Below are 11,005 nucleotides of genomic sequence, written 5' to 3'. Positions count from 1 at the left end.
GAAAATGTCCTGTGCAGATACGCGGGAACGAAAACCAATGAGGGTATGAGGGAGAGATCTCGAAACCTTCAAATGCCTACTAAGCCTAGAGAGCGCCATTCTTTCCATCGTCTTGCTGACACAGGAGGTCGAAGAAATGGGCCGGAGATTTGAAAAGGCTAGAGGCTTACCAGGTTTAGGTATGAGCGAAATAAGTGAGGAAGTCCAGGATGATGGCAGAGAGCCTTCTTCGCAGGCAGTACTATAGAGGTTGAGAAGGTGCTCGTTTGAGTTATCGGGAAGATTGCGAAGAGTGGAGTAAGTGATTCCATCTTCACCGGGAGCCGACCGAGTGGCGTTAGCAAAAAGTGCAGCTGCAAGCTTGCGCAGTGTAAAAGAGGCATCGAGGTCATTGCTTGTACAGCCTGTGTATTCAGGGTAAAAGGGGGACAGGGGTTTTAACAAGAGACGGACAGGGGTAGCGGTGGCACCAAGGAGGGTTTGAAAAAGAGTCCAGGTTGATTTTTTATGGAGCGCGTGTCAAGATTGTTGCATAGGGTATTCCAACTAGAATCCTCAAGCGTAGCAAAATATGTCACGACATCGTCTCGCACTTTTGAAAGGGTGGTCTGCAATTGGATGTTGCGGGGTTGTAATCTGGCTGTTCGGAGCTTTTTGCGACGCTTTCATAGCCTGATGAGATGGGGGTCGGGGCCAGAAGTGGGATATGCAGCGGTCTCCGTGCGAGTAGAGGATGACGACGCTTGGAGAAGGGCATTAGTCCACTCCTCATAGGACGTGAAGGAAGCAGAGGAGAGGAGACAGCAAAAGGCCTGCCAGTTAGTATGCCGAATGCGCTGCTTGCGGATGGGCATCGAAGAGGAACCGGACTGAAATTAATAAAGTGGTCACTAAGAAGGGCTAGGTGGCTGACCATTGAGGTGATGTAGGACTAGAACAATAAGTGCGGTCAGGGGTTGTGGGGCGCTGGGAGTATGTCCCCGCCCTAGTGGGTACTCTGGGGGTGTTGAGGAGAGTGAAGTGAGCTTGCTGGGCCATGGAGTGGAGTAGGCGGCCGGTATGAAAGGTCAGCGGATAACCCTCTAATGTGTGCGGGACAGTAAAATTGCAGCAGAGAAATATAGCCGCATAAGATGGCAATGGGTTAAGAAATTTACCTAGGGCCGTGAAATGTGTGGCGTGAATGGAAGGGTTGAACAAGGACAGCCGTGCCAGGCTGAGGTAAGCCTGAGGAAGATAGTAGAGGGTGCCCACTAGGTAGGATTGGAGCGATGAAGGAATTTCAAGGTCTGCTACCGTGAGGTCACGGCGAACATAGATAGAAGATAGGGGGTTAGTATCTATAGAGTGAAATGCCCGGTAGCCAGGAATGTTAGCGGAGCAGCGAGTTTCCTGGAGGAGAAGCAAGTGGGGCAGAGAGGGGCAGAGAGGGGAGATTAAGATACTGGTTTAATGAAGTGTGGTTAGTATTGAGATTGCGATAGTTCCACTGAACTATATTGAGGTCCTCCATGTTGACATCTAAGCAATTGAATTGCGCTGTGGCATTCCATCGCGTTTTTTTGAGGGAGGATGAAGAGACTCCGTGATGGCTTGCAGTGAAGTCTGAAAGGTGGAGATCAAATTAAGGATGCGTTCGAACTAAACGTTGACGTGAGTATTGAGGCTATTGAATTTGGCATTAATTTGGGTAATAGGCTTATCAGGCTGTTGGAGGTGGCGCTCAAGGTCAGACTGGTATTTGAGACAGTCAGGGATGCCATTCTCTATGTTTGAGAATTAGGAATCGATTGTAGGGAGTAGCTGATCCATCCGAGCCTCAAGAGCATCTCGGCAGCGATCGATGCTTTGAAGATCTTGTTTAAGGGGGGGGGGGGGGGGGGGGGCGAATGGCCACTTTAAAACTAGTAACACGGAGCTCGAGGGTATGAAAGCGTACTTCAATAAAGGACGAAGGAGGGGTCGAGTAGGAAACGAGTGACTGTGAAGATGACTGGAGAGAGTAACGAGGCTTGGGAATTGGACGCGTCGGAGATTGACGCGATGAAGAGCACACAAGCTGAAGCTGGGAAGGTGCCTGTGTTACTGCTGCGTAGGAACCGGGAGGGGAATAGAACGCATGTTCTGCAAGAGGAGGATAGCCATAGTTTATAGCCGGCTCCTCAGCCGGCTGCGGAGGATCTGACTGAGTGGCCTGGCGAAGGTTGGCATGCTGTTGGTAGGCGTCCTTGGCACACTCCTTGTTTTTCTGCTTATAGTAGTTGCAAACAGGGGCGAAAGTAGCATGCTCATTTGTCTGGCAATGCCGGCACTAGGTCTTCGTGCACTAGTGGACCGAGGGCTGCGGGGGGATGAGTGAAGTGCACTTGGGGCAGTTAACAGCGGCACAGAGCACTGATTATCACGGTGGCCAATCTCGAGACAGCGCGTACATGCAGGAACGCGGGGTTTGGGAGTGCGGCATCGAAATGCTGCTCGACGAAAGTAAACAACGCGGGAGATGACAGCACTAGCAAGTGCAATTAGTACTGTTTCGGTGGACCCCATCATGCGCGCGGTTATGATATCGGCCCTGTAAGTCTCTAGGTCCCTCATGAGATCGGCGGTCGAAAGACCGCTTTCAACACCATGAATGACACCGAGACGGGAAAGAGGAGGTTTGACAAGGTATGGACGGACTTTTACGAGCTTACCGCAGAGGTTGATGTGGGTGATATGCAATAGAAGGTTGGCGTTGAGGTCAGAGTGCGTTTTCAGAAAGACCAGGTTCAGCACTGGCTAGGTCTCGAAGGTGAGGTCGTTACTGGAGCATTCAGAGAGGTTGGCAGCATCGATTATAGTTTTAAACAGTTCGTAAGGTTGGGTGAGGGGGGAAAGGGTGCCAGGCGGGAGCTGGAGCCCGACCAATATTACGTCCAGGCGAGATCTGGTAGGTTTCGCAGCCTTGCGAGTGGCACCGACCATTTCCCAGCCGTCGTCCGGGGAGGATGTGAAGTCCATGGTCGGGTGGAGTGCAGCAGCCATGATATCCAGCGGGTCAGAAGAGGCGCCTGCCGTCACTTCATGGAGAGGAGGCGAGTCTAAAGCAGACGATGCAGCTGGCGGGCCGTGAGGCGGCGGCGGCAGAGAAACTTGAAACGCGGGCTCGGGAGTGCGCGTCTGCGATGTATAGACAAGGATCGATCGGCGGTGATGCGGCTGATGCAGTATGCGGTCAGGCATGCCGACAGTATGCGCTCCTGTAGGGTTAGAGTGGCGTGTCGCCGCTTCAGTCCTCTTAGAAGTCCTGGCTAGATGATCGAAGGCCTGACTTTGATAAAAATGGTATCACCAGGTTCCTTGGAACGTTAGGGATCGCTTGATGCGAGTCTCGTAGCAGACGGATTCTGTCGTTAAGTGGTAAGGGCTGAAATAACGAAACCCGTGAATAAGCCATGGCGTGTGGATAGCGCCACCAAGCGGAGTGGTCATCAGCCAAATGGTCGAATGCAAGTGGACCGCGTCTCTACCAGACGCTGCTCTGGCCCTTTGAAGTACGTGTATGATACGCGTAGCTGTCGGATCCAGGCTGCAGCGTGGAGGCCTGCTGTAGAGTGGCCGTTGACTCGACTCGTCCATTCGGGACGCACAAAGAAGCGCCGACTCCACCGACGCCCAGATAAACCACTCCGCCGGATGCACCACCACTTCGAAGGACACGAACCCATGAGTGCACTTTTTAAGGCGAAAGCCTTTAATGGCTTATGTTGTCGTGGACAAAATGTGCCCCGCTTTTGCGGCGGCTCTGATTGGCCGAGGTTGGATGACGTCATAAGGTCTCGACCATTTACAGAGCACCACCACAGTATGCGTGAATGCGTGCCTTATATGGCCATATGCCAATGATCAATTGCTAAATAATCTAAAAAAAAATAAATAATTATTTACGAATTATTGAATAATTAAGTAAATAAACAAAACTAAATATTGGCTAATCAAATAAATAAATAATCAATTACCTACTCAATGAAATTTTAACTAGCATCATTCATCCCATCCAACTCAAAAAGTTCCACACAATATAGAGTAATCTATTTGTGTTCATCATATGATTTATATGCTGCTTTTGCGCACCACATCATATTACTGTTCGTCAACATCGAATGTAGATTCAAAAAAGCTGTTAACATAATTTTACCTCTATAGATTTGTATTGAATAAATTATAGTTCGTGTTCTTTTTTTCATTGTTGTAGAATTCTCTTCCCCTCTCTACTGTACCCTGTACCCTGAGGATAAGAGAAAGAAAGGAAAAAAAGCTAAGAAAAGTAACGGTATAGAGGAAGTGAGGGGAAGGGGGGGTTCAGTAGACGCTAGCAGACCCAAGTTAGAGGACCTATAATTTAAGGAAGGAATAAAGTAAGGAGCAAACTAAGGATCAAATGAGTGCGCGTCGAGAGGGCGAAAAGATGAACGGGCAAACTGTTGGGCGAATCAGAGATGCAAAGTCAAAGAACAAATAAAACGAATGATAGTTAAGGCTTTGTTATCAAAGCGCGGCCGCTTATTCGTGCAACAGCTTTAAATTCCGCGTGAGAGATTCTTCACCTTCCGCGCTTTTATTTAAGCATTCACGAAGCGACAGAGTCACATAACTGCGCCTAATAATGTACCTAGACAAAAACAGCGCGACAAAAATATTTTTTTTTCTCATAATCGGCAACAATGTACGAGAAAATGGCACTCAAAAAGCGTGTATTCACAATAGAAAAGCATTTCCTCCCACTACGTCACAGGCCGCAGAGCGAACTGCCATCTGGTACGGCTTAGACTAACTAGGGGACTTTATCTGGAACCGGCGCGGTCCGCTTTGTCCCCATCTATATATCTTGCACCGTGGCCTTGATGCAGTCGTAAGCCTTTCGCCTAGGGTTAATTTCGTTTAGATGTTCTAGTATAGCATAATGGGAGACATTGTCAAATGCTTTCTTTAAATCGATAGCCAGGATGGCCTGCGTATTTACCATGTTAGATCTCCTAATGATGTCATGTGACACTAGAAGCACGGCATCTAGCGTAGAAAGTTTCTTTCTGAAGCCCCCCATGGTGTGTGGTAGAAGCGAGTATTCTTCGGCATAGTCTTGCAGTCTGGTAAGCACAACATGCTCCATTAGCTTACCTAAGCATGAGGTAAGCGAGATTGGCCTTAGGTTTTCGAGGTTAATCTTTTGAATAAAAATCACCTTGGCGTGCTTCCAGGATTGGGGTATACTACCACTCCCCCAGAACTCATTCAGGTGATCTGTGAGCGTTGTGACCGACTTTAGATCTAGGTTCCGCAGCATCTTATTATTGATTTTATCTGGTCCAGGCGCAGATTTCATCTTGAGTTGAGACCGTGCGGCCCATAACTCTGCGTCGGTGAAAGGCCCGTCAAGAGTTAGGTTGTCGCGTCCCGTGTAGAGCGGGTACAAATCTCCATCTTTCCGAGGGTTTATATATTTATCATGTAGCGCGATATCGATTGTTCCCCGCTTCCGGGATATGCATGGATGATCTGGTCTATAGCGTTTCTGTTGACTGTCTTGGACTGGGCTGGGTCAAGGAGGCGGCGGGTTTCAATTTAAAAGGTTAATGTAAAAATATTTTTAAGACGCCATATTTTTTGCATACTGTGTGACCCGAGAAAATGCAAAAAAAGCAAACAAATTATTTTATCCCAGCATTCATGAGTCAACATGAGAGAACAACAAAAGTAAAATATTCTCAAATAATATCTCTCATTGTATCTTGCCTCTCGAATCATTTAAATTCTCAAGATCATCTTTTGATTCTTCGCAGAAACTTCAATAGACCTTATATGACCGAAACTTCCTCGTTCGCAGAATAGCGAACATAACCAATTATTTTTCTTTCAAAACAATTGTAGATGGTCGCTTTTGGAGCCTGTGATGTTTCGCATGGAATGACCTTAATGAAGGTTTGCTTGTGGTTTTATTCTTTATACCTTGGCGTTTACTTCGATACTCTGGCTCTACTTTTTGCTAGGACATATATTTTTTATGAGGCACCTAGTATCTATTCTCTGCTTTTGGACTCCGCCCACGAGCTAGTTCTCGGGCTGATTCTATCTCGCCTTCGGTGATATTGGTAATGGCTGTTTTGCAAGGATGGATACGCTTTCATGCTTCGACTTTATGACTACGCAGGGGATGCTTTTGTTTGTATAAAATGAGGCCTTCTGTCAATAAAATTTCATATGATTGTTCAGCGCCGCCTGTCGTGTGGTCCATGTGTCTTCTCTTTCGTCATCGTTCTTTCGCGCTGCCACCTTCTACGAAGAATCAGCGACTAGCCCGCAGCAAGTTATTAATGCATTACTCCACATTTTTGTTTCAATGGCTACAGGCAGAAATCTTGTAAAGCGTGCTTTGCTTTGAAAAACAAAAAAAGCATTATGTTTCGAATTTGGTTATAATATGTAGGTAAACCTTAAGTTTCGCGTGGCATGATAATTGTCGGTGCGTTTCTAAACACCCGAGGTTGACCGAAGAGTCGCATGATTTCAGACACTTACACTGCTTTCAGCTTCCAACCTCTTGATATCTTTATTATACTACTATCTCACGAACTGTTTGAAAGTAATCGGCTGGCGTTCTGCTCCAGCGTTGCAAGATACAAACACAACTTGATGAGTGGGGGTTTGATTCCAATGCCGCTATTCGATGCTTCACCAATCTTAAGCCGGATTACGTACCGATCCCATAAATAATATCAAATTATGATCATTACTCTTGATGATGAACATGAAAGGGTGATCCACCACGAACGTGATATGTTCCTTGTCAGGGCGGCTACCTATGCGCCCGACTATTGCAGTGGCAGCAGCGGCCTCTGTGCCATTTTCGTCGACTTCAACTACCGCTTCGTGAATAATGTGTCCCACTACCGCACTCGTATTCTCAAATATTCCCGACAGGTCCGCGTGTCCTGGACTGAAAAGATCATGAACACCCAGAGCCTTAAGAGTTTCTACAAAGTACATTTTGCTCCCGACCTTGAACATGGGAAGGGACAGCGTCACATTCTTAGGTGTGTCGAGGCTTTCCAGGAGCGAGCGTAGGTTTGTTTCTGTCAGCCGTTGTTGCAAGAAGGACAAGCCATCAATTTCATTTGGCAGAAGGATAACCATGGAGTAATGTTTTCCACTGTAAGGCTTTTCCAGTGCCCAGCACTTCAGTTCGTCGGAACGGACAACTTTCAAAAGCGTCGTTTCGTGCATCATGTTAACCTTCACAGAATTCCCAGAGTTGAGACGGAAGTCCTCCGAATTCGTTCGGTTCGGATCGAACATCCTTTCCCAGTTAGCCTTGAAATAAATGGCATTCAGCAAAATGAACAAAGTTTGGCCATTGACAATACCAGGCCCTATAAGATTATTAATTTTATGCCCTGTTTTGTTCGATACCCACTCGTTGGCATTTTGTCGGATATCCTCGGCGTAGTCCTTGAAGTTGACTGATTGAACGGGACATTTGAATAATTTATCCAGAAGTGCTACGTAGTCGTTCCGAACAGGAAAAGGACACGAACTGTACATTCTGTTCGCTATATTGAAGATGACGTGACTCGTTGAGAGGCCGCTGCTAACATTGGATAAGCGTTGTATATGGACTTCTTTGTTCTCGATATGCATAGCTTTGCAGAGTTCAGTAGCGGTGTTGCCACGCGCTCCCGCGAGGACCATTGTGAGCGCGATAACGAGGCTGAAGGGTGAATAGACGATGTTTTCGCCAGCAGAGTTCCTTACAATATGTGCATACATTTCCAGCGAAATATTGAACAGGTGGTATCCGAACATTGGTTCATCCATGATTGGACTGGGTCTGAAACGAAAAAAAAATAATAATCATGTAATAAAAGTGCCAACGTTCGGAGGGAGGTTGGTATAGCGTAAGAGACATATAGAAGCAATATCTGTCATAGTAAGGACTCCCTTTCATGTCATTTAAGTTGCACTGCCTCATTACAACGAGGCCCACATCTGTCAAACTCTCATTTGAATAACGGGCATGGAAATGTCAAAGAATCGAACTTTATTCTGGTTGTTGCCAAGTGAAGGCTCCTATAAAGTGTGCATCACTTGTGTCAATCAGGAGCGCTAGATATATTGCCAACTTGTCCTCTGCCTCCCCAGTTAGTGCAACAGTGTAGAGAGTTCAATAAAATTTTTACGTCATAAAAATCCGATAGTTCAGCCTTTCCTGCGTTTGATGTCGCTTGCCAGGTAGTAAGAAATGCACCTACAGCTGAGATATTTAGATTGCAGCTTGTAAAGCTTTTTTTTCCTTTGCTCTTGTTCAAACCCGGTTTTCGCCAGCGACGCACTGGCTAAATATGACACGAACCATGGTACAGATGCGGACATCGTTATTGCTTACAGCCGGCGAGCGACGTGGTCTAGTAACAACGGAAATTGAAAGGTACAACCCTCACTTCCTGTGCGCCTGTCATGAATCCCGTTCTCTAGTGTGACAACGAATTTGTCACTGGCATCCGGCACGACAACCTGCACTTCAGCGAGCCCAGCGTCAGAGAGCGCGTGACGCTTTTGAGCTCGGAGGAGGCTGTGCTATAGTGCCGCGCAACAATGTCTGTGCGCTGAAGAGCGCCCATGTGTCTTTCAATGAGAATTCTCTGAGTTAGAAAGATAAACTATAGCTACTACACAATGCGTCGCTGAGCCACCGCCACCACTGATGAATAAAGACTGCTGGTTAAGGACATTTTTAGAGTAGCAAGGCATAAACAGTGCGCACATAACTCCTGTTTTGTGTATTTTTTCCCGTATCTTTCTCAATCGGGATTATCAACCAAGCACTGGTTCTTTCGGCGTTTTCTTGAATATTTACAAATCCAGGAGACCTGATCGGAAAGGAATTAGCTAAGGTAAGCAGCGAGCTAGATATTGATGCGACAGGTGTATCCGAGTGTAGAGAGAATTGCGCGTGTTCTGGATGATAACAGAACAGCGAAAATTGAAAGATGGGGATATTCTTAGACGTCTCTACGAACTGAATTTTTTTTTTTTATGTGGTGGTGTCGGTGAAAACATCTAATAATCAGCAAAAGGATACAGCTTCTCGCAGAGTCTCCGCGTAGCTAGGATCGCAATTTCAACGTTTGATAGAAGATATGAAACTCCAAACTGTAATTATGCAACGCAAATAAAACAAAATTCCTCTTTTACGTGGATTATTTATGTTCTAAAAGAATTCTTGAAAGAAAACAAAGTTCCTGTGCGGGTCTTCACTCGTGTTTACGTGTGTGTGTGTGTGTGTGTGTGTGTGTGTGTGTGTGTGTGTGTGTGTGTGTGTGTGTGTGTGTGTGTGTGTGTGTGTGTGTGTGTGTGTGTGTGTGTGTGTGTGTGTGTGTGTGTGTGTGTGTGTGTGTGTGTGTGTGTGTGTGTGTGTGTGTGTGTGTGTGTGTGTGTGTGTGTGTGTGTGTGTGTGTGTGTGTGTGTGTGTGTGTGTGTGTGTGTGTGTGTGTGTGTGTGTGTGTGTGTGTGTGTCTGTCTGTTTTACGCGCGAGCGCATACGGCTCTGTCGGCCGCATGCCGTAGATTCGGCCGTAGATTCGGGTTCTTTCAGAGTTTGCCGGAAGCTGGGAGTTTTCGGAACGTGGTGGAAAAATTATTGCCGCTCATGTAATTGCGAGCATATGTGACCATGAAATCGTTAGTTCGTATAGTGTGTACTCCGGCAGTGGGGTACAGTCTTCTACCATGACGTATAACTCACAAAGCGGTCGCTTTGCTCAGTGCGCTTCATACCTCTCATTTCGTCAGTCTCCCGTGCTCATCTTAAGCAGCTGTGACGGCAAAGGCATTGAAATACAGAACTATGCACAAGCGCATCCGACAACGAAGAGAAGGTGAGCTGACAACAATAGAAGAGAAGCAGCAAATTCTATTCCTTCTCAAGCATGTATGCAACGGTCTACTAAAAAAACAAACGCCATGTGCTGAGGCTGCAGATACAGACCTGATTTTAAATTTCTGAACGCATTTCGAGCTGCTGCAGGTAGGCAGTCTGGTCAAGGCGGAGCATAGCAGCTGGTCTAGCTAGAACGTCGGCATATGTGTAAGGGTCGCGAAATGTGTGTGATGAGCGGCTAGAGGAAATGCATCAGCACCTTGTTGTTCAGTAATCTGGTGCAGATCGACAGCCAAGTATGGTGAAGGCGCTCGATGGCTGGAAATAACAGAGAGCTGCAGAGCAACTTCTCGTTATCTGCGATAGGAGCGAAGACAGGTCGCCTGCATCAGTCAGTCTAACAAGTGACTCGACGTTGATTTTGCTTTCGCGAGTCAGAACTCTCAGCTTGTATAGTTCGTCGAACCTAATATAGAATAACTTACGCTGACAAATTGGTGAATAAACTTCGAACTACTTCTACGATGGGTAGCAGGTCTTGCACTCAAAACATGTCAAATGCGTCCTTATCGAAGCTCTTTGGAATGCGCTTGACATCTATCGGGCTGTCAAGCTGTGCGTTTACTTTCTTGCGAATATCGGTGACATTCTCGATGTGATTTCTAAAGTTCTCGCCGCCCTACTTAGACTGCACACGCAAGCGGTGTTGGGAACGTAGTTGTCTGATAGCCGTACAGCCGCTAAGATTTCAGGTAAGTTGCTTTTGAGCGGGAACCATGGCGTAATGTTCGCCTTATGGTTCCGATAAGACTCTTTTTGCCACGCCGGTGAAACTGAAAATCACGTTGATCAGATTGGTCGCCGCGTCCCATTTGTTGCAAGCACTCAACGGCTCGCCACATCTGAGCGTATCCTCACTATCATTGTCATCGGGGCAAATAAAGATGGCATAGGTCTTGCTGCCGGAAAGAGCCGGCCCAAATGGCGGCTTATCCCGCTTGTATGCTTTATTTGGTGATGGCGATGTCTTCACGCATCGCAGGAAGTAGTGGCGTTGGAGACATACTAGACGGTAAAAGGCACAGGAGTTGT

Source organism: Amblyomma maculatum, chromosome 10, assembly GCF_055883805.1.
Source record: "Amblyomma maculatum isolate TAMU_Amacu chromosome 10, ASM5588380v1, whole genome shotgun sequence".
Classification (NCBI taxonomy): domain Eukaryota; kingdom Metazoa; phylum Arthropoda; class Arachnida; order Ixodida; family Ixodidae; genus Amblyomma; species Amblyomma maculatum.
The sequence above is the reverse complement of the archived record's forward strand: the minus strand, read 5'-3'. Positions refer to the sequence as shown.